The sequence below is a fragment of the Peromyscus maniculatus genome, chromosome 17 (assembly GCF_049852395.1).
Source record: "Peromyscus maniculatus bairdii isolate BWxNUB_F1_BW_parent chromosome 17, HU_Pman_BW_mat_3.1, whole genome shotgun sequence".
Classification (NCBI taxonomy): domain Eukaryota; kingdom Metazoa; phylum Chordata; class Mammalia; order Rodentia; family Cricetidae; genus Peromyscus; species Peromyscus maniculatus.
The window spans coordinates 19,512,853-19,536,758 of record NC_134868.1 but is presented as its reverse complement, the minus strand read 5'-3'; positions in this window follow the sequence as shown (position 1 = coordinate 19,536,758).

Here is a 23,906-nt window from a genome sequence, read left to right as displayed (position 1 = left end):
AACTATCCCCTGAATAAATACACACATCGATTAGTGCGTATCTTAGTTGTCATCAGTGAAACTTCTTTTTGCAGTAGATGATGAGCCCCATCACTGGTAAACATGGGGAAAATAAAAAACTGTGGAATATTCAGACCAAAGGGGACATCTACATCTCTTTATTCTTCTAATGTTTAGGGATCATCATGGGAAGTGGGGAGATTGTAAGAGTCAGAGGTAGTGGAAGACTGCTTTGGAAACTGTTTTCCAGGCATGACAGGGTTGTTTTACACATAGACTCACAGTTGCTATGACTGTGTGCACAAGATTTACACAAGATCAAGCCAGCTACAGTGCCAACAGGGATCGATGAGGGACTTACAAAGTCCTACCTCTAGCTGAAGAATTACTGACAACTGATGGCTTCTTTAAGGGAATGGGAAGTTCCAGATTGCTTGGGAAATAGTACCTTCGATGGGCAGTCTATTCTCCAGTGGATGGTCCTATGCACATTATGGCAGCATGGAATGGACTCAGTAGAAACATGAAATTGGGAGAGTAAATCAATGAGGCGAATATAGAAGGATTTGAGGTGGGGTGGTAAATTTGATCAAATATATTATATATGCTGGTATGCATTTCTCAGACAGCAAATAAAAATATAAAACAATAAATAGGTGTTCTTGCTTTAAAGAAAGAAAACCAAGTGAAAGATATCCTCAGTAACCATTTAGCCAAATACATGAGAGGAAGTACGTTTGAATTTTATAATCTCTCCCTTTCTTAAACTCTTTGATTCATTTTAACATAGAACTGATTTTTATATTTCTTTGATAAAATAAACAAAATCCTTTCAAGCTCCAATAACAATTCATTGCTGTAGATAAACATATTCATTGATAAGAAATAACTTTGAGAGAACAAGGATATATTCAACATTTAAAGGAAGCTTTTGTCTCTGGTTCATCCTCTGCTCTCTCTCTCTCTCTCTCTCTCTCTCTCTCTCTCTCTCTCTCTCTCTCTCTCCTCCCTCCTCCTCCATCTCTTTCTTCCTCTTCTTTCTTTTATATAAATAGAGTATGTAAGAATGCTTACATAATGGTTTGCCTTATCGATAAGAGCTAAAATAAAGTAATGTCTGGTCTGTCATGTGATAACAGATAATGGTACATGTACATATACATACAATTCATAATACTATTTTGCAATTAAAGGGATGAAATTCATTTGTGACAATATGGCTTAGGACTAGATATGATTATGTTAAGCAAAATAAGCCAGACACAAAAAGACTATTATTACAAAATCTCATGCATATCTGAAATATTAAAAAATGATATGAAAATTTAATGGTGGTGAGCATGGGCCTTTAGAGAATAAAGAGAAGATTTGGGGAAACTTAAGTGGCATTTAAATATGGATAAGAAGTTCTAGGGAGATATTTTATAGTACTCCCATGTATTTCAAAAAGCTAGAAGAAAAGTAGTTTTTTTAATTCTTTTTTCCATAGGAAGTGATATATTTGAAGAGTCATAAGTTCAAGCTGATTGTGTGTGAATAGAAATACTACATGATATCTCCTTAATATATAAACTTTTGTGATTTTGCATATGAGTTAAAAACAACTCTCACTGGGGCCTACAGAGATAGCTGGTGTTAAGAGTACAGGCTGCTCTTCTGGAGGATAGAGGTTTAATTCCCATTCTACAAAGTGGCTCACAACCATAAAATACAACACGTAGAAAATAATAAACTTAAAAATAACTTTAATTAATAAAATGAATGTAAAGTCATGGGTAGCAATAACAGAGGGATACTTATCTTTCAAGTTCTGCTTGTTTTTTTTTTTTTTTTTTTAACCAACTAGGTCGTCTAGATACCAAGAACAGCAGGCTGTGTATAGAATACAGTTAACAATGAGAAAGAGTCTTTAGTGTGACCTTAGTATTCCACTTACTGTGAGGATGCAAGCAGATAACGAACCCTCAGTTTATTTCCACTAGTTGAGGTAAAGAAGTAATTTGTTACTTATTGGGTTAATGGAAAGAAGGAAGTGTGTGATGTCATTGGCACAGTAGCTGACATACAGTAATTGCTCAAGACATCATATCTCAACATCACAGAAGGAAATGAACACTACTTGCACAGTAAGAATTGTAACACGAATCTTAATTGGTATTATAATAAAAACCCATAGCCAGATATTGGGGTAAATGCTGAAAGATCAGAGAGACAAAGGAACAAGCCACAGCCACCACCTCTTACCTCACCAACTACTTAGCCTGAAAAGGCTTTCTAGCCATGGGCCTCTAGCCGAAAGGGGTTCCTTGGCCAAAAAGTCTTCAGCCCATAAAGCCTCTAGCTGAAAGGGACGCTTCTGCCAAAAGGCCTTTAGTTCCTGTCTCCTCACGCCTTGTATACCTTTCTCCACAGAGCCATCACTTCCTGAGATTAAGGCATGTGTGCTTCCCAGTACTGGGACTAAAGATGTGCGCCGCAACTGCCTGGCTCTGTTTTCTTTCCTAGACTGAGTCAATCTCATGTAGATCAGGGTGGCTTTGAATCCACAGAGATCCAGAGGGATCTCTGCCTCATGAGTGCTAGGGTTAAAGGTGTGTGCCACCAGTGCCTGGCCTCTGTGTTTCATCTAGTGGCTTGTTCTGTTCTCTGATCTTCAGGCAAATTTATTAGGGTACACAATATATTACCACAAAGGATTTCTGATAAATACACTGGAAAAAAAAACCAACTACATGGGTTGTCTAGTTTAGCCATGCCTAGTAATGTTTTTTATTTTTCTGGTTTAATTTACACTTAGCCTCTGTCTACTCAGAAAGCTAGAATATGTACAATGAATTTTTCCTTATATTTCATTTCCTATTACATTCTGTGGCTAACACAGCAGGTCTTTAATCTAAGATTTTCATGCTCCAAGCAATTTAATATATTAGTTGAGACAAGATTTAAGAAAAAAAAACTAATGCTGCAACACAAACAAGCTTTAGATCAAGGTTTTCATTTCACACAATATGGGGATATTTTTTCATCAGACCGTTTTTCAGCCAAAGGTAAATTCCAAAGCATACTGACTTATTGTCAAGCTCCTTTAACAGATTCCCTAATACAAATTCAATCTGTGTTCCTTTTTTAAAGCTAATAAAAGGTTCTCTCATTTTTCAACAAGTGTTTTAAATTTTTTCTTTTCTTTTCTTTTTTTAAACTATGTTTTACTTTGCAAGATCTTGGGTCCCATGTGTTTTTTTTTTCTTCATTTAATCCAAGTTTTCCTTCTTCCACGTGGATCTGACATCTCCTTTTAACTTCAGCAATTCTTGTCTCTTCAAACGGGAATCATTTCTCTTCAAAAAAGAAGCTTTTCTGTGTATTTTTCTTTCTAATTGTTCAATGCTGAGCACACCACTCTTGTCACTGTTCCCAGAAGATTCCTTCACTTCCCTGTTCTCTGACTTCGAAACACAAGCAATTATTTCATGTAGTATTCAGGTATCATTGTAAGCTTTTAACACTGCAGACATGGATCCTTTCTTCTCTAATTTCTTTGACTTTTTTTTTTCAATCTCCCACTAATTGTCTTCATTTTATATTTCTGGGAACTTCATTTGGATTTCCAATTATGCTCTTAGTTTATAGGGTCTAGTATTGTTGGCTAGATTCAAGTTTGCCTGATTATTTGAATATAATGCCCTCATCTGTGGAATCACAGCCTGTCTTGGGTGACACAGATATCTGGTAATGATGAGGAAGCAGGTGAAACTTTCAGGATAGCTAGGCATTACTCATGGCTGCCCAACTCTGGACTTCCAGTTATGTTAAGAAACAAAACCCTTAAAGGCTTTAGCTATACTTTTACAAGTTGGATATTCCTCCTTCGCCAGAAGGCATTGTTATACTCTCTCTTAACAAATGTCAAAGTGACTCTGAGAAGCCGGTGTGCCCAAGGGAAGAAATTTGCTATGTGTCACAGTGGTGAGGCTCATTAATAACTGCAAAGCCTGACTTCCATATGAGCCTCTATTTAGTTTTCCAGATGATAATTTTGGCAGCAACTAAACTCTACATACAGGTTGAAACATTTTGTAGATAGTAGTCCTTCTTTCTGCTCTATTTTAAGTTGGTTCTTGATCTTTTTTTTTTAGTAACTTGGCTAAGTAGGGAGTGATGGCAGTGACTTTGTTTCTCTTTGTTTGTTGTTGACCCGAACTAAAATAAAGACAATGCAGAATCCCAGCCGCCTAAAGTCATGCTGCTTATTCTGGAACCTGCCCATAAGTGAATATTTTTAAACAAAAGGTGGACGTAACTACTGCAGATAAGGCATGCTATACAAAATACTGTGAACTAATTGTCTGCAACCCAAACGTTGATTTTCCCTCTTAAAAATTCTGCCCCAATTCCAGTCTTCTGAAAAACAATTAACCTGTCAAGCATAGGCCTTCTCATTCAGAATTTGGACCATATCCTGCCATTGATATTTATTTTAATCTCCTATTGATTTCTGTGGGAATTCTTCACGGAGAGTGAGGGCAGGATACAACCTTAAAGGAATTTCTGCAAAGAAGGTTCCCGCTTTCATCTCTTTGTGTTTGATTTTTATGAAGTTGAGGTCATGACGCCGTGTATCTAAAAATAGCTTCACAGACTCAACCTCTGATGAAGTCTTCTATTTCTGCATGTAGGCTGCAAGGTCAATGAGAGGGCTAAAGTCTCACAAGGAACAACTGCATGGTAAATAATGTTTACTCTCATGGTTTGGGTCAGTTTTCTCAAAAAATGGAAGAAAAAACTACTTGTGTATCTTTTGGAAATGTGACTTTAACTTTATTATCAAATGGCTACCAATCACTAGATTTGATTATAAAATGTCTATCTGGGCTGTGAATAAAATATAAGGTCTAAATTAGTACAGTCACTTAAAGTTACAGTGTTTCCACCTGTGTAATTATGATCTTGAACTTTTTGTTGCTTTTTTGGAAGATGTCAATTTTTTCTTTCAAAAAGCAGGCTAGATACAATTAACCACCTTAATACTAAGTCCTAAATGGGTTGTCTTTATCAAAACCTTCCCATAGGCTCAGGGGTCTATGTGGAAGAAAGATTGTAAGATCCAGAGGTAATAGATGATTCCAAAGGAATGATGTCTTCCAAATATAGCAGGACTAATGCACATATAAACTTAAAAATGCACAAAACCTGTACACATTCCAGGCAGATGGGGTCCTAGCACTGAGAGGAAGAAGTGAACATGGTGTCACAAGCTTCACTAAGAAGCTATTTGTAATTGCTACCTTCAAAGGAAAAAAATAAATTTTATCCAGTGGAGTGTCATTGGGTATAACAATCATACTCCAAGGCAGGTCCTGTGTCCAGATCTCATTGGCAAACAAAACACATTTCATGTTTTATTTTGCATTTTTCTGTGTGTCGGCCTTTGTTATGTTTTGTCATTTTTTTTGTCCTATTGCTTTTTTGTTTGATTTGATTTTTGTTTTGGGGGGATTTTCTTGGAAGAGAGAGAGAGAGAACATGAAGTTGAGTGGGTAGGGATGTGGGGAGACTCTGGAAGGAGTTGGGGAGGGCATGATCCAAACATACTGCATGAAAAAAGTTAAATAAAAAAGCAGAAACAAACAACAAAACATACATGTATAATACAGAAGGTTCCATTGATACTGAACAGAAACTCATTTCAGCATTTTACAAATACAGCATTCCCTTTTCTTACCATGTAACTGTCAAGGAGCCAAGGTCTTTATCTGTTGTTCAAAAAAACTATAGTTGTTTATTATTATTATTACCATCATCATCATCACCATCATCATTATTTGTGGTAGATATGTCTTGAAAAATTGACTCAACATTGATTCAGCAAATATTGAACTATCCTTGAAGAAACATGAGCATATTTATAAATATCTTACTTAGATTATAATATTAAATCTAAAATTTCAAGTACCGTGGTAGTGTCTGGTTTCTTTGTTCATAAAAGAAAAAAATGTAACAAAATAAAACAATGGTTGAAATGTTAAGTGAGGGGTTTAGGGAAATTTTTCAGGGAGTAAATGGCTTGCTGCCCAGCTCAAAGACTTGAACTTAAATACCAGCATCCAAATAAAAAGCCTGGCATGGTGGCATGACCCTGTAACCTCAGTGCTAGTAGAGAAAAGGGAATCCGGGGAGCTTGTTGAAAAACCAATATAACACACAGAAATCCACAAAGATACCCCCACAAAAGACTGCTGGCAATGGCCAAGAGACAGCCAGGACTGACCTACTCTGGTGATGGAATGGCCAAACACCCTAATGGTAGTGCCAGAAACCCCATCCAAGGACTGAGGAATCTGGATGCAGACATCTACGGCTAGGCCCCCGGGTGGAGCGCTGGGAGTATAATTAGTGAGAAAGAGGAGGGTTTATATGAGCGAAAATTGTTGAAACCAAGGTTGGATAAAGCACAGGGACAAATAGCCAAATGAATGGAAACACATGAACTATGAACCAAAGGCTGAGGGGCCCCCATCTGGATCAGGCCCTCTGAATAGGTGAGACAGTTGATTGGCTTGATCTGTTTGGGAGGCATCTAGGCAGTGGTACCGGGTCCTGTGCTCACTGCATGAGTTGGCTGTTTGAAACCTGGGACTTATGCAGGGACGCTTGGCTCAGTCTGGGAGGAGGGGACTGGACCTGCCTGGACTGAGTCTATCAGGTCCTCAGGGGAGACCTTGATCTGGAGGAGGTGGGAATGGGGGGTGGGCTGGGGGGAAGGGGAGGGGGGCAGGAAGGGGAGAACAAGAGAATCTGTGGCTGTTATGTAGAACTGAATAGTATTGTAAAATAAAATAAATAAATAAAAAAGAAAAAAACAATATAACCTAAGCAGTGAGCTCCTGGCTGGAGAGATCGATAAACTGAAGAGAGCAGCATAGGGAAGACACTTGGTATCAGCCTCTGTCTTCCACACACAAAGCTACGTGCACCCACCTCTGACACACATTTGCACACACATGCATATAACACCACACACACACATACACACACACACACACACACACACACACACACACACTTTTTAAATGCTAAATAACTTAACTAAGGATGCCCATTTACAGGCTGCAGATTTGTGGTTTAAAGCTCACACAACTCGCCCCAGTATTGGAGTGTCTTACATAAAACCTAGATTACCTCCTGCCATTTCTATCCACTGTCAACTCATATGAAATTTGCGATTTTGTAGCACGTATGTTTTGGATTTCCTCTAGAGTCCTGGATCACAATTCTCTTCCTAAGCTATGTCATAGGAACTACAATGTCGTTTTCTTCAAGGTTAGTCATAGAAATGCTAATGTGAGTGTGGTGGTAATCTAATTATATTGAAATGTGATTTTGATTGTATGTTAATAAAGTTGCCCGGGGGTCAGAGCTATTAGAGCCATAGCAAGAGTGTGGCGGTGGTGGCACACGCCTTTAATCCCATAGATATCTGTGTGTTCAGGGATATAGCCAGCATTGGAGACATATGCCTTTAAGACCTAGGGGGCTGTACCTTCAGACAGTGACGAGGCAGTCACATGTTTGGGTTTACAACCAATGAGAAGGCAGAACAAAATACTTTAAATAGACGAACAGACAGGAAAGAGGACCCTCATTCGGGAAGCTGGGACACCGCAGGCGGAAGGGTGAGATTTTAGCTCTGAGTTCTGACCTCTCGGCTTTCTCTTTTGCATTGTTTCTGTGTTTCTTATTTAATAAGACGGTTGGTTACATCTATATCTGGCGCCCAACGTGACACGAATCCATTAAAAACCACTTGGCTTGGCGGCAGGTCCGCTGTCCCGCAAGGGCGGCAGACCGGGCGGCCGGCGTCCTAGTCCGAGCTGGCGGCTTCCTAGTCCGGGCTGCCGGCTACCTAGTCCGAGCTGCCGGCTTTCTAGTCCAAGCGGCAGCTTCTAGCCCCGGCCTAGGTCTGTGAGCAGCTTGCTTAAAGCCGGTGCTACGAACAATTCAGACCTGCCCTGCCGAAGAGGGCCCTGCCTGTAAAGCCAACGCACGTGGTCAGAGTTTAGGGAAGCCAGACCCAAGCCTTGACTAGGCACAAAAGGGAACACGTGGCTGCATTTAAACTTTAGCCAGCTACGCTTTCTTGTTCTCTCTTTCTCTCTCTCTCTCTCTCTCTCTGGATTTACACCTGGGACACTAGGTGGCTGCTTTGAAAATCCCCTCGGATTTCTACTCTTCTACGCAGATTTGGTAAGTCATAACATATCAGATATTTTAAAGGAAACTATCTAAAAGAGAATTTTTTCCACATTAAAAAACAAATGGGTTTTATGTGTACATTGGAAGAAAATTGGTTTTTGTTCGAAATTTTAGGCAGTCTGATAATGGAACAACTATATAATATTAGTATTGGTGGAATTATGCAGCTTATCACTATAGTAATCCACATTTTAATATTTAAAAAGATAGTCAATTTAAGTGCCAGGATAACAGCTTTAGAAGAACTTGTTAAACCTGTAAAAATTCAGACAGAAGAAATTAACAGTGAAGTTGTTTCAAGTCAGGATCATAAGGTTGCAGAAAGAAAGCCTGTTTTCACACAGTCACCCTTAATTTATCCAATTAATAGTGAAGTTGGTTTAAGTTTGGATCATAAGGTTGTAGAAAGAAAGCCTGTTTTCACACAGTCACCCTTAATTTATCCTGTAACTGTACAGCAGATGCCTGATCAAATGATGGCTACACAAAATAATTGGGCTCCAATTGAAATGTTGGGTTTAAAAAGGTTTAAGGAGGCAATAGTATCTTATGGCATGCATTCCCCACATGTAAAGCAAATGTTAAACTCTTGGTCAACATATAATAGGATAATACCACAGGACTGGTGGGACCTTGCACAAGGTGTTCTGGAACCCAGCCAGAGACTTCAATTTCTGACTTGGTTTAAGGAGGAGGCTAAAAACATAGAAAAACAATGGAGGGATAAAGGAATACAAGTTTGCCAGGATCAGCTTATGGGAGAAGGCCAATATGCTTCAGCACAAACACAATGTTTATATGATGTCCAAACCCTAATTTTATGTCGAATGGCAGCCTTGAATGCATGGGACAGAGTTGAGGAACCAGGAAAAAAATCTGAGTCATTTACAAAGGTGAGGCAAGGCCCAAAAGAGTCTTTTACAGATTTTTTACAAAGACTGGCTTCAGCAGTAAAGAGAATGGTCTCGGATTCAGAAGCTGATAAGGCAATAATTGAATCTTTGGCCTTTGAGAATGTGAATACAGCATGCAAAAGAATAATCAGGCCATTAAGGGCAAGATCTGCACCTATGGAAGATTGGATTAGAGAAACAATTAATGTTGAGGTTGATGAGCATGATGATACGTGGGTAGGAGAAGTAATTTCAAAAGGTTTGAGGAATGTTAGATGTTTTGGATGTGGAAAGCAAGGACATTTGAAAAGGGACTGTAGACAGGTCATTCCCAGAAACAATGTTTCTTCAAGGAACAATGGCAACAGAATGCTCCTTCCTTCTGGAGTATGCAGAAGATGTAGTAAGGGAAAACACTGGACCAACGAATGTAGATCAACAAAGGACAGACAGGGTAATCCTTTGCCTCAGTCTTTGGGAAACTCCCAGAGGGGCCTCGCACAGGCCCCCAGTGCAAATCCAGTTCAGACCTTTCCTGCAGCCATAGAGGAAATGCCTTCTCTGGAGAGCGATTAAATAACCAAATGCCTATTGGAATAAATCATGCTGGTCAGGATGATGAAACAGAGAGAATAGAAAATTCAGGAGAAAACATAAAGAAAATTTTTTGGCAAACTTCTATTAATGAACAAAGACCAAAATTAACAATAAAAATAAATGGTATTTTGTTGTCTGGTCTGGTAGACACAGGTGCGGACGTTACCATAATTGCACCAGAATTTTGGCATGCAACATGGCCTCTTCAGGAGGTAAACGTTCAACTGTTAGGAACTGGGACATTATCTCAGGTGAAACAGAGTGCAAGATGGCTCAAATGTATAGGTCCAGAAGGACAGAGAGGAAAATTAAAACCATATGTGGCTAACATAACTATGAACCTGTGGGGTCGAGACTTGTTGCAACAATGGGATACTCAGATTAACATCCATCCAATCTCAAAAACAAATCATAACCTAACACATGTTACTGAGAGAAATATTAGAAGATATTATTCTAATGAGTGGTCACCAGCCATCCATATTATACAAGAACAGGGCACAATAACTGATGATCTTCCAAAGACACCAATAGCTCTACCTTTAAAATGGTTAACAGACAAGCCTGTATGGGTCCAACAATGGCCTTTAACAACAGAGAAACTCCAGGCTTTAGAAGAGCTGGTAGAAGAACAATTAAATGCTCAGCATATTGAAGAATCAAGTAGCCCCTGGAATTCTCCTGTCTTTGTTGTTAAAAAGAAATCTGGTAAATGGAGAATGGTGACAGACCTTAGAGCAATTAATAAAGTAATTCAGCCAATGGGCTCTCTACAATCTGGGATGCCTTTGCCTACTCTGTTACCAAAAGGATGGCCTCTCATAATTATTGATTTAAAAGACTGTTTCTTTTCAATACCCTTACAAGAAAAAGACAAAGAAAGATTTGCTTTCACAGTGCCTACTTATAATAATTCTCAACCGGTTAAAAGATTTCAATGGAGGGTCCTCCCTCAGGGAATGTTGAATAGCCCAACTCTGTGCTAATATTTTGTACAACAGCCATTGGAAGTGATACGTAAAAAATTTCCTAAATCTATAATTTATCATTATATGGACGATATTTTACTAGCTGACTCAAATACAGATACTTTAGAAATAATATTTGAAGAAGTAAAGAAAATTTTGCCTTGCTGGGGATTACAAATTGCTCCTGAAAAGATACAAAGAGGAGATTCTATTAATTATTTAGGATAAAAAATAGAGCTACAAAAAATTAGACCCCAAAAGGTGCAAATTCGGAGAGATAGACTACAGACTCTTAATGACTTTCAAAGATTATTTGGAGACATTTCTCATCTACGAACTATTGTTGGGGTAAAAAATGATGAACTGACTAATTTGTTCAAAACCTTAGAAGGTGACAAGGACTTAAATAGTCCAAGAAAATTATCACCTGAAGCTGAGAAAGAATTGGCCTTGGTAGAAAAGAAAGTGCATGAAGGACACGTGGATCGTATTGATCCAAAGCTGCATTGCATTTTGGTTATTTTACCTTCTAGGCGTTCTCCTACTGGAATATTAATGCAGAGGGAAGATATTATATGGAATGGATATTTTTACCAAATAAACCAAATAAAAAATTAAAAACTTATGTGGAAAAAATCTCTGACTTGATTTACAAAGGAAAACTGAGACTTCGTCAATTAGCAGGCATACACCCAGCAGAAATTGTCGTACCATTAACTAAGGAGGACATTGAAAAATTATGGACAGAAAGTGAACCTTGGCAAAGAGCTTGCAGTAATTTTTTTGGAGAAATTAACAGCAAATATCCCAAAAGCAATAGAATTGATCTTATAAAGAGAGCTGATTGGATCTTGCCTCGAATTGTACGGCAAAAACCCATATCTGGAGTTCATACATTTTATACAGATGCCAACAAAGAAGGAAAGGCAGGTTATAAATCAGAAAATTTAAGTAAAGTGGTTCAAAGTCCGTATAATTCAGTTCAAAAATCAGAATTGTATGCTATTCTGTTGGTATTAATGGATTTTTCAGAACCTGTCAACATAGTAACTGACTCTCAGTATGCTGAAAGAGTGGTGTTACATATTGAGACTGCAGAATTTATCCATGATGCTTCAGAATTAACTTCATTATTTATTCAATTACAAGATACAATCAGGAAAAGGAATCATTCTTTATATATAACTCACATTCGATCCCATACTGGTCTGCCAGGCCCTCTAGCACAAGGCAATGATGAGATTGATAAATTATTGATAGGAAATGTGCTGGAGGCCTCAGAATTTCATAAAAAACATCATGTTAATAGTAAAGGTTTAAAAAAAGATTTTTCCATAACCTGGCAACAAGCCAAAGAAATAGTAAAGAAATGTCCTACTTGTTCCTTCTACAATCAAACGCCATTACCAGCAGGATGTAACCCAAAGGGTACTCAGAGAAATGAAATCTGGCAGATGGACGTGTTTCACTTTGCAGAATTTGGAAAATTGAAATATGTACACCACACTATCGATACTTATTCAGGATTTCAATGGGCAACTGCTTTGAGTTCTGAAAAAGCTGATTCTGTAATCACTCATTTGCTAGAAGTTATGGCCATCATGGGTATACCTACACAAATCAAAACTGACAATGCTCCATCATATGTCTCTGTTAAAATGAAACAGTTTTTTGCTTATTACAATATAAAACATATTACAGGCATACCACATAATCCTACAGGTCAAGCAGTTATAGAAAGATCAAACAGAACTCTAAAGGATATGCTAAATAAACAGAAATGGGTAACAAAAACCCCCAGAAATAGACTGCATAATGCTCTTCTAACTTTGAATTTTCTGAATGCCAATGAGAAAGGAACAACAGCTGCAGAGAGACATTGGATAATAGAAAAAACTACAGAATTAAATCAGCCTATATACTTTAAGGATGTGCTGACCTCAGAATGGAAACCAGGGTATGTATTACATTGAGGACGAGGTTTTGCTTTTGTTTCTACAGGGGAAGATAAGCTGTGGGTACCATCAAAATTGATAAAGGTTCGATTTGAACAAGAGAGACCTCTTAATTGAGGAGGTGATAGTTCATCAACCAGCATGAACATCCAATTTAAACTAACTTGTACCAGTAACACATGCCTTTTCATTTAATCAGATAATAACTTGCCAAAAAGGAACATCCCCAAAATTAGTCTTAGGGAAAGGTTTTTGTTTTTGTCTTTTAGGAGAATGAAGGTTAAGGAATCTGAAGAACACTGGACAAATGAGACAACTGAAGAAAAGGGACAAATCATCTATCCCAAGAAACAGAATGAAACGGTGTATGGGTATATATTATCTAAAAAATTTTTATGTCTTCCTAAATGTTTGTTTCTGCTTTTTTCTAAAGATTTAACACTATTGGTTTTCTAATAGTCCCAGTTCAATTAAAATTTAAAGCTGACTTTGAAGTTGGAGAATGGCTCTCTCCTTCTTTAAAATCAAGCATGTTGTTAAAAGGAAAATGCAAACTCCCTGTATCATGCCAGAATAAGAGCCATCTTCTGCTATGGTACAGGACAAAAGCAAATTTAATTAAGGGACTATTCTATTACTAATCTCAATTCTTTGATTCTATTCTGATTCTTTAAACTTTTCTTAAAGTATGAATTTTATATCAAAATTTACAAGATTAACATATAAAGATATATAGATATATATACATTTTAAACTTTGTTAAGATATGAATGGTCATATAGAGTACTAACTAATTCTAGAAAAAAGGCTAGCTGCATATATATGTTTTTTGTGTTCGAGTCTCTTATCAGTTTTCTGCAGGAAATCATGGCCAGGCCTAACATCAACTGAAGTCTCCAGAAAGAAGATGGGGCCCCACAACAACAATTCCACGTGGACAATAATGATATCATTAAGCTGACAAACATCATCCACAGATCAGCTTTGAACTACAAGGTGCTCAGAGCATTCTTTCAGGATAAAGAAAACTTCGCCCATACCCAGCAGGAAGCAATTTTAAGACTATGTCGCCCACATTCCCAAAGAGGTGGTGTGGGGTGGGTGGTTTTTTGGTCTTTTTAATGGGTTTTGGGTCTGGGATAATTTTCAGTATTTAGGGGGCTGGTTACAAGTTATTGTCAAGGGTTTAGAAAAAGGCTAAGCAAAGGATATTAGATTTAAGGTTCTTGTTTTAAAAAAAAAAGAGAGAAAGAAAGAAAGAAAAGAAAAAGATAATTACTAATACTTTACATTGGATTGAATTGTTTTATATTGTATACAAATTTGAAACTGATATTGTTAGAAAATGTTATATGTATATTTCTAATTGTATTTATACCATTCATTTAACAATGTAATACAAATTTCTGATCCTTGAATGTTATTATTACCAACTACTAGGATATAAAGAAATGAAAGTTAGTAGTTAGACATTACAATAGAACTTGTAGTCATATTAGATATGTTTTAAAAATTGAGCAGAGATGTTTTAGACAGGTCATCTTCAAACCCTTCAGAGATCTACAGAATATGGCATTTAAAATGTTTTAATAACTTAGAAAATTTTTCTTTTTTGAGACATGTCAGCTCCTGGCAGTACTAATCTACTTCAGAGAAAATATGGGCATTGAAGAAACTGCATATGGAGTCAACTTTCCTTGTGGCAAAAGTTAGCCACTGGACAACAAAGTATCCTCGAATCAACAGGACAAAATGGACAGACAGAACACGAAACAATGGACTACAGATTCTTACCAAAACAAGTGTGGTTATGGCTTTATCAAAAGGCATCTTCTGAGGCCAGGACAATATGGCCCCATCCCTGAAGTGGCCTTCGCATCCAGAAAAGGTACGGTGCCCTTTTCTTCGAAGGCAACTTAACAGGCAGAGGGCCGATGGCTTCTGTTGTGCAATGGAACAGCAGCTGAAAGTTCATGCCTCTCGAAAGTAGACTGGCATTTAATAGAGGGATGTGGAGAAGAAGGGGATGCTGAGATGAAGCCATATATACACAGCCAAGAAGAATGGACAGCTGAATTAAAAAACTGTCAACAATTTCCAGAATTTAAAATCCTGAATCATGACACGACACTAGTGGAATTCAGGTGTTTCTGGTACATGGACTGCTCTCACCCAATGTGAGATTGAATTGTTGACCTTGTGTACATCCTACTTCACAAATGAGTCTGTCAGATACACTAAGCCTATAGGTTGAAGATGATGCCCCAACACTGCGGAGAAACCTCAGGTGACTGCCCAGGCAGCTGGCTGTTTCTGTCAACTCACAAATTTTTTGGAAGTTGCTTGCATGCACTTCCTGTTTTTTATTTTTGTTAACTAATATTATTTCCTTCTTGGGTCTCTGAGGGAGTTGAAGATTAGTTAGTTATGGTTGAAGATTAGTTACTTATAGTTGAAAAATTAATTAGGATAGAAAGTGCATTAGATACATCTTGGATTTACCAAAATAGGATAGATAATGGAATTATTTTCTCTGATTTGTCCAATACCTGTTTAGGTATTTATTATTTGTATATATTGTATATAGTTATTGTACTTTTGTATAGAGTTTTTCTTTTGTTAGTTATAACCTTTTGCTTTTTTTTTTCTTTTTATTAAAATAGAAAAGGGGAAATGTGGTGGTAATCTAATTATACTGAAATGTGATTTTGATTGTATGTTAATAAATAAAGTTGCCTGGGGGTCAGAGCTATTAGAGTCATAGCAAGAGTGTGGGGGTGGTGGCACACGCCTTTAATCCCATAGATATCTGTGTGTTCAGGGATATAGCCAGCATTGGAGACATATGCCTTTAAGACCTAGGGGGCTGTACCTTCAGACAGTGACGAGGCAGTCACATGTTTGGGTTTACAACCAATGAGAAGGCAGAACAAAATACTTTAAATAGACGAACAGACAGGAAAGAGGACCCTCATTCGGGAAGCTGGGACACCGCAGGCAGAAGGGTGAGATTTTAGCTCTGAGCTCTGACCTCTCGGCTTTCTCTTTTGCATTGTTTCTGTGTTTCTTATTTAATAAGACGGTTGGTTACATCTATATGTGAGAGTAAAGCAAAATACTTTCCTTGTTCCACGAATCCTGCCCCATACCTGGGAGACTCCTAGAGCTCTGTACAGAGAGGCCAAGAAGGACCTGAGCAGAGTTGTCTTGTTGCTATTGAGTTTCTCCATGAAATACATTCTGCAATGAATTCTCCATAAAAAAAAATCCTTAGGGTAAAGTTCTAAGAATTTTGATGGACTGAATATATAGCAGGACCTGGAGGATGGAGCACAGGATTGGCTTGTCAGCTTTGTTCATCTCCTCTGGTACTTCATCCTATACATCTTCCCATTGCATTCTGCTGTAATATCATAAATAATAACCTGTAAATGTCTGCACCTGAGGGTCCATGAGTCACTTGAGAAAATTCATCAAATGTGTACTGGCAGTTGTGGCAATTTCAATTTATAGTTGGTATTGAGAGGTATTTTAAAAGCAACCCAAAGCTTGTGACTGGCATTTGGGTAGGGGAAGCTGGCTTCTTCCAGACCGAGTCTACATCTTTGATATCTAATGCTGTTCCTGGGTAGATAATGTCCAAATGTGTTGTGGATGCTTAGTAGTAGAAACTGATATTGACTTTGACATTGGTTTTCATAGATATACAATCCTGAAACTAGGCGGCAAGTCCAGGAAATGTATTTGTAAATTCCACCAGTATAGAATTTAGAGTTAGAAACATATCTAGAAAGTAGGAAATTTTATACATATATGAATATAGAGACCAACTGCTTTCAGTAACTGGGGGAATACTCATATGCTTGATTGTAGCCTTTTAGTCAAACAAAATGTCCGGCTTGCACTGGACCCACTCTTGGTAGACTTAAAGTCATTTGAATTCCATACCTCTGGAATTCATTGAAAGAATGTATTGAGTAATAGTAGTGTCAGACAAATAAGGGTCCGGATTCGAAGAATGTACACTGCAGTCTTCTGAAACAGCATTATTGGAAATTTCCCAGGCATGAATTCAATAACAAGTATATGATCCTCTCTGACCTTCTGAACTCTTCAGTACCCCAGATGTATCTTAAAAGACCCCAGATCTGACCCTGTGTTACTCCAAATTTCAAGATTGGGGATCTTTAGGTTGTATGATAAGAAGACTCTTGTTCTTCTTATAACATGATCAAAGTCTGGACCCAAATGTTTTTGTAGAAAAGCAAGGTACATTCTTGGCCTCCACGTTACTTTCTTGGTGTTTCAGGAGCTCAAGGTAATAATGAAAGCCAAGTCCACTCTCTTGGACTCTACTGTCTCGGCAGTGTGCCCGCTTTGATTGCTATAAACATGAAGCTATGCGCACTTCTGCAGAAATGTGAAGTAGGAGGCCAGAGATATAGTTCAGTACCTCAGGATGCTTGCTGCTAAGACTGATGACCCCAGTTTAATAACCAGAACCCTCATTGTGAAAGGATAGAACCAGCTTGTACAAGCTGTTCTCTAATCCTCTGACCTTCAAATATACTCATACACACACACACAGACACAGACACAGACACAGACACAGACACAGACACAGACACACACACACACACACACACACACACACACACACACACACACTACATAAATAAATATTTTAAAACGAAATGATGATTTGCAGTAAGCTGACTATTGGGAATCAGTTTTAGGTGTGTTAAAGTTGTCCTTTTGCCATAAGGACTTTGTTAATACTTTTTGCAAGGTTATTCTTTAAAGTAACCATAGAGCCTTTGAGAACTCCTCATAGAAGGATTCTTAGACCGTTATTAAGCAGTTATTGAAATCTTTTGTATGTCTCTAGTCTCCTTCCCCACAGAAGGCTCTGGGAATTTAATGAGAGGTTACAGGATTATTGTGTCTCGAGCAGATATATCACCTGACCTGTCCTTTCTCAGATGTACAAATCAAGTCAGGCAGTAATGGGCTCACCATCTGTTTTCACCACAGGAATCCCAAGTTATCTAACTCGCACCAATAGATCTTACAGACCTCTTTGATTATCACATGGTGCCTGATGCCAATCATTGCAATCACATGCATCTTACTCCTGATGATTGAGTGTGATGGCTTGGTTTCTGTCACCCCAGGAACTTCCATTACCCATTGAAATTAGGGAGTATTTTCACTTGCAACATCTTCCTGCAGCTTCGACTGCAATCAGTCAGGAGAGGTCACTGCTCTCAGCAGTATAGTTACCATGGCAGTGATGGATGGATGCTCTTTCTTCATAACTTTCTCGGGATCAAAGTGCAGTGAGGAGAAGCCAGCCACCCATGTTAAATATACTCTGTTTTACCTACTGATGTTTTGGGGCTCCTTTACTGATGTAACTCCAAGTGGTTTGCCTTCTCGGTGTGATTTAGCAAGAGCTGGTTGACACCAAACAATTATAATTACTTCCAGCTGTTGAGGTCATGTCAGATCTAGAATTCTGGCACTCATATGGATAAATTTAACCCAATCTAAATCCATGCTTTTCCCTCTTTGCCAGATAAATTTCCCTCAAGTCCTGATAAATTCCCCCAAATTTTTGCTGGTATGAATTTGAAAGCCGTTTTAATTCCTTTGGTGGGTCAGTCACATCCTTCTAGTCATTACTGTAAGTTCTCCTCCCCATCTTCACTCCTACTTCTAGGCAATGACTGGATATAATACAGTTGTAGATCTCTTTCAGCTCGGTGTGATAGGGCTAACTGCTTCCTATTGAAATGAAATCCCCTGTAGCCAGTGGGATTCTGCATCTTTAAGCAAGACCTAAGAGCCTCGTATAAAGTGGAAATGGTTTTTCTTTCAACTAATAAAGAAAGTTCACTGGGGTTAGGATACCTGAACTACTTTTATCTCTAGATACTTCCCTTTTCAAGTCTAGTTAGAAGTTCCATTATTATTAGCCATTGACCTAATATTCCCACAACCATTTTGTTAAATCCATAAATTCAACATTTGTGCAAATTGGCAATAAAAATTATGTATATTATATTGTAGTGTGTGTGTGTGTGTGTGTGTGTGTGTGTGTGTGCAAGAAATAAAAACCTGCAGAACCCTAGTTCACACAATTTCTTATATATGTAGAATTGTGAGCCTCAGAGTCATATAATCACACAAAGCAGGCATGCCACAATCCAGCTCATCAGAACATTTCTAATTTCCCTTTTTTTTTCACAGTGATATCTATATTCTAAAACTATTTCACCTCAAGGCTCTAGGAAAGATGTCAATTGTAACAAACACAGGTAAAGTGGGAGAAATAAAGTATGTCTCCTCAGATTCTTTTTGTATGCCATGTGGATGTGTTGGATAACATGCCTTAGCAATCACGGATTCTGCTTCACTTGTTTTGTGCATTTGAACCATCACTCTGCAGTAGGAATTTCTGATTTTTCTCTGGATCCTTTACTTTGTTTTGGCTGAGTTAGGATAAGTTCTTTTAAGGCAGGCATGTGGCTTTACAACTCTTCACAGTCGTCCTTCTTCTATCCCCTGGTTCTCAAAATCTGTGGGTAAAGTAAGTGAGAAAAACTACTGCTTAGAAATATACACTGTAGCAATGAAAACCAGAAAGCCTGGATGGTCTATTAGTGAATAACTTCCAATCTTACAATGTAAAATCTCTTGGTATAGCATCATCCAAGTTAACTATCCCTTTGTACAATTTTGGTAGGCTTATTTTCCTTTGCATCTTATGGTCTAAGAGTCTTCTTAGTGGCCAAAGCTTAGATGTGATTGAAAAAGAACGAAATAAGTTTATTTTTAATCTAAATATTCCAACTGCTTACTCTGTGTAAATGAAGTCACCCTTTCCGGGATGCTTTCAGCAAATGAGAAGGTGATTGCATACAAGAGACCTATTAAGATGGAAGTGCTAAGAATATGTATATCCTGATTCTGGCCTTGGCCAGCCATATATCCTCCTCATAATGCCCAGTGTGCACACTCCTGGCAGAGTAGGAAGTGCAGTACTTTCTTAATAGCTGCACTTTGTGACAAAGTTAAACTCCAGTGAGTTAGGTCGAATCATGTGGTTGTACTTTATTTTTCCCACATTTGCCAAGATCTACATACTCCTGAACAAAAGGACCTCCAAGGCCTACTCTTTTTTTCTTATCCAAATCTTAAACCCAAGTCTCTAAAGTGACATAATAGTGAAGTGCAAAGCACACTTGCTCAGACCAGAAACAGAGAGGATGCTTCCTCCGCAGGTAAGCTGCTACGGCCTTTGCAAATGTGGCTTCAATTACTGCCCTGGCATCCAGACAATTCAAAATCTTGTCTTCCCTCCGATAAAGAGGAGTGGGAAAAGAAATGCGTTTCTCTCCAAAGGTTCAGTGCAGCTCAGCTCACAAGACACATTAGCTCCATCCTGAGTGCAGGAAGCCAGAGACTTACAGTAATTAACATGATTTGGTTTGGATAGTGTCTCCTTTCTGCAGCATTCCATACCCCCAAATAACAAAGGAGGTGTGGATACAGGGATTCAGGATTCCAGTCATAAGCTATTTTCTTCTATACTTGGACACATGTAAACAGGAGACAGAATTTTCCATTGAAGTGCATATAAAATACATTGATATGTATTTGGAAATACAATATCAAAGCTTAAGACAAAAGTTAAATGCATGCAGTTCTTAAAACCAACACTCCTCTAATCTTCAAATTAACGTCATTGTTAGGTGGTTGGGGTATTTGGGAAGAAGACAATGCCTTGCTTTAGAATTTCTGTGAGAAACAGATGCTATAATTATGATGGAAGAACAAGAGGTCGATTTGAGATCTCGAAGAAGAATGGTAAAAGCTCACAGAGATGTGACATGGAAGCAGAGTATCCTAATATGGGTACCTCCCAGCAGGTTACAGTCGGAAATGTAGAGAAGTGATTCTGCCCATAGGTGAGACACTTGGGTCTTCACCATGGAAAACATGATCCATCATTGCCTGGGGACTATCTCGGGAGACAGGGAGGGGAGGGGTGCAGCTTCTCATATTGAGGAATACCAGAGAAAAGTACTCTAAACTAAGGCCTCAGAAGTCCATATTTAGAAGACTTAGGCAGGCTGAGAACCCGTGCCACAAACCTGTAAACTTTTGGTAAAGTTACTCTGGATTAACTAATACCCTTGGCCAAAAGAACATTACCTTAGAGGCTAACCAGTTCTTTTTGGTAACTTTTATACAATTTCTGATGTCCATGTAAGACTATAAATGTGTATTTTAATCTACAGAATAGAAATAGTACTATCTCTTTATATATAGTTCTTACTCAGTGTCTGAAGGTGTGTCCGCATCCTTCATGGAAACATTTCAAAGGGAGGTAATGAAGACTGTGCTTGTGTTACACCTACATTGTTATGCTGTCAGTCTGGCAATCTGCCACATTTCATGCCCGTTTCCTGCAAAGGGAGCATTGCATAATATTTATTGAAAGTTGATTAGGTCCCAGGCATTGTTTTAAGTGTGTAAATGTTTTAAATCACAAAATCCTAAAAATAATCCTGTCAAATCAACATTATTATTATTACTATGGTTTGTTTACAGAGGAGGAAATATGGGGTGTAAGCACACACGTGCAAGTCCCCCCCTCTGTGTGTGTGTGTGGGGGGGGGTGCTCAGCCTTTCTTTATGCATGAGCCACAGAGACCTCCATCTTTCCCTGTGACTTAGAAAAGCCAGTCTTTCATGACTGTATTTGTGCAAACTGGCTCCTCTTTGGTCATTTGGTCCTCTCCATTACATCCTCTTTATATCAGAAAGGTTATCAGTACTCACTCTCTTTTTACTGACTTCGGTTTTGATTTTTTTTCCGGGGGGGTGGGGTGGGGGATGCACGCCTTTAATCCCAGCACTCGGAGGGCAGAGCCAGGCAGATCTCTGTGAGTTCAAGGCCAGCATGGTCTAAAGAGTGAATTCCAGGACAGGCTCCAAAAGCTACACAGAGAAACCCTGTCTTGAAAAGCCAAAAAAAAAAAAAAAAAAAAAGAATGAGAGAGTATCTGGAAGAGTATCTGGAATAGAGATGACTCAAGCTCATCCTCCCTGTAGAGAACCATTCCCTACAGGCTTAGCTCAGACATCCAGTCTGAATGATGATGGTGTGTGTGTGTGTGTCTTCTTTTTGTTTTATTATTAAGAAATTTTCTATTCACTTTACATACCAACCACAGACACCCCCCCACTTCCCACTACCCCATTTGTTCTTCATAGAGCCTTCATCCAGTTACTGATGGAAGCAGATGCAGAGATCAACAGCTGGGGGCCAGGCCGAGATCTGGGAATCCAATCAATGAGAAAGAGGAAGGATTCTGTGGGTAGTGGACGTTGAGATCATGATGGGAAAACAAACAGAGACAACCAGCCACACTAGCGGAAACCCATGAACTGTGGAACAATAGCTATGGAGCCCCCATAGGACTGAACTAGGCCCTCTGGATGCGTGTGTGTGTGTGTGTGTGTGTGTGTGTGTGTGTGTGTGTGTGTGTGTGTGTTTAATGCTGCACCATTCCACAGCTTCTGGCCTGGGTGGATCCACTAGACTTCTGTCTATCCTGTGGCTCAGTAGAAAGCCTTAAGAGACCCTTCTCTTCAGAAACTCACCAGACCGTGACCTTCCCAGCTCAAAAGATAACCAGTTGCTCCCTACAAGAGCATCCATGACTTTCAGGTGGCACCAAGAGTCCTGCACTTCCTGTCTCTAACTTCCTGCCTGCTGTCCCCACACTGTGGACACTGGCTTGACCTCAATGGCCGTTGACTTTCCACACCTTGTGTCTCTATTAGATCAGGCTTTTTCCTTGGATAGCCCTTCCTCCCCCAATTGGTAGAAGGAAGGGCTATCCAAGGCAAAAAGCCTGATCTAATAGAACCTTTATATGTTGTTTTCAAGACACAATCTCATTATATAACCCAAGCTGGCTTTGTACTCAAGATGATTCTCCTGCCTCAGCCTCCTAAGTACTGGGAATGAAGGCATGTGCTCCAATACTTGTCTCCTTCCTAAGTACCTTCCATCCCCTCCATCCATGACATTTGAGACAGGGTCTCATGCATCCTAGGCTGGCCTCAAATTCACTATATATTCGAGGGTGACCCTGAACTTGTGATCCTCCTGTTTCTACATCCTAAATGTTGGGATGCAGGTATGTACTGTGGGAGATGGGTTTACATATTACTGGGGATCAAACTCAGGGCCTCCCGCATGTGAGGCAAGTGTTCAGCCAACCGAGCTACATCCCTGGCCCACCTTCCTTAGATCTTAGTTTGAACAGTTGCTTGTGCACCTTTTCCAGGCATCGAGCTTTCTCTTGGCTCTGTGCTCCCTGAATGAAGAACAAATAGTCATCGCGGTCCTTTGGCACCTGACAGGACTCCTTGGTGGCACTCTGTCCTAGAGTGGGCTACAGATTGACAGAAGGAACCTCCGCTCCGGTTAGAGGCTGTCCTTGGAGTCAGAGTAGGCTCAGAGGAAATGGGTCTGAGCTGCCGCCCCAAAGGAGTAGCACTCTTTCCTTCTCACTTCCTCCCTGGTCCTGGTGTCCATATAGCTGTTGAGACTATAGTATGTGCGAGCTGGCAGGTGGGGTCCTTAGCTACTCTGAGTTGCAGGTGCAGCTGGGGGCAGATGTACCTTTAAAAGCAGCAGGTCTTGGACTCAGATGAGCTTAGCTACTTCAGAAGCTGTGGCAAGACACGCACAGGTGGACCACAGCAGGGAGGGTTCTGCATCAGAAGAACTTCCTCGGAACCTCATCTGTCTGTTGGGCTGGGGGCAGGGCCTTTGTGAAGGCGGGTTATGCTCAGATTACCTCTGGGCCCTTCCTTGAGTTCCGAGGCAGATTTACTTCAAGGCAAAGCTGTATACTAGCTTCAGGCCTTCTGAGCTCCAGACTCTTCTCGCGGAGCCTCATCTTGTGTTCCAGGACTCAGAGCCTACCTGAACCATTTTCCCAGCACCAGGGAAGGTGAGGCAGGAGATCAGTTCAAGGCCATCTTCAACTACATGGTGAATCCAAGGCTGGCTCTGGCTATACGAGACCTCTTCTTTCTTTCATTCTCTATGTCCGACTCCCTCCAGGCCTCCATGGCATCTCCCTTGCACCTCCATTTGGTTTTGTTTTTTAAACAGACTCCACATTGGGTCTTTCTGTTCTGTGGCAATGATA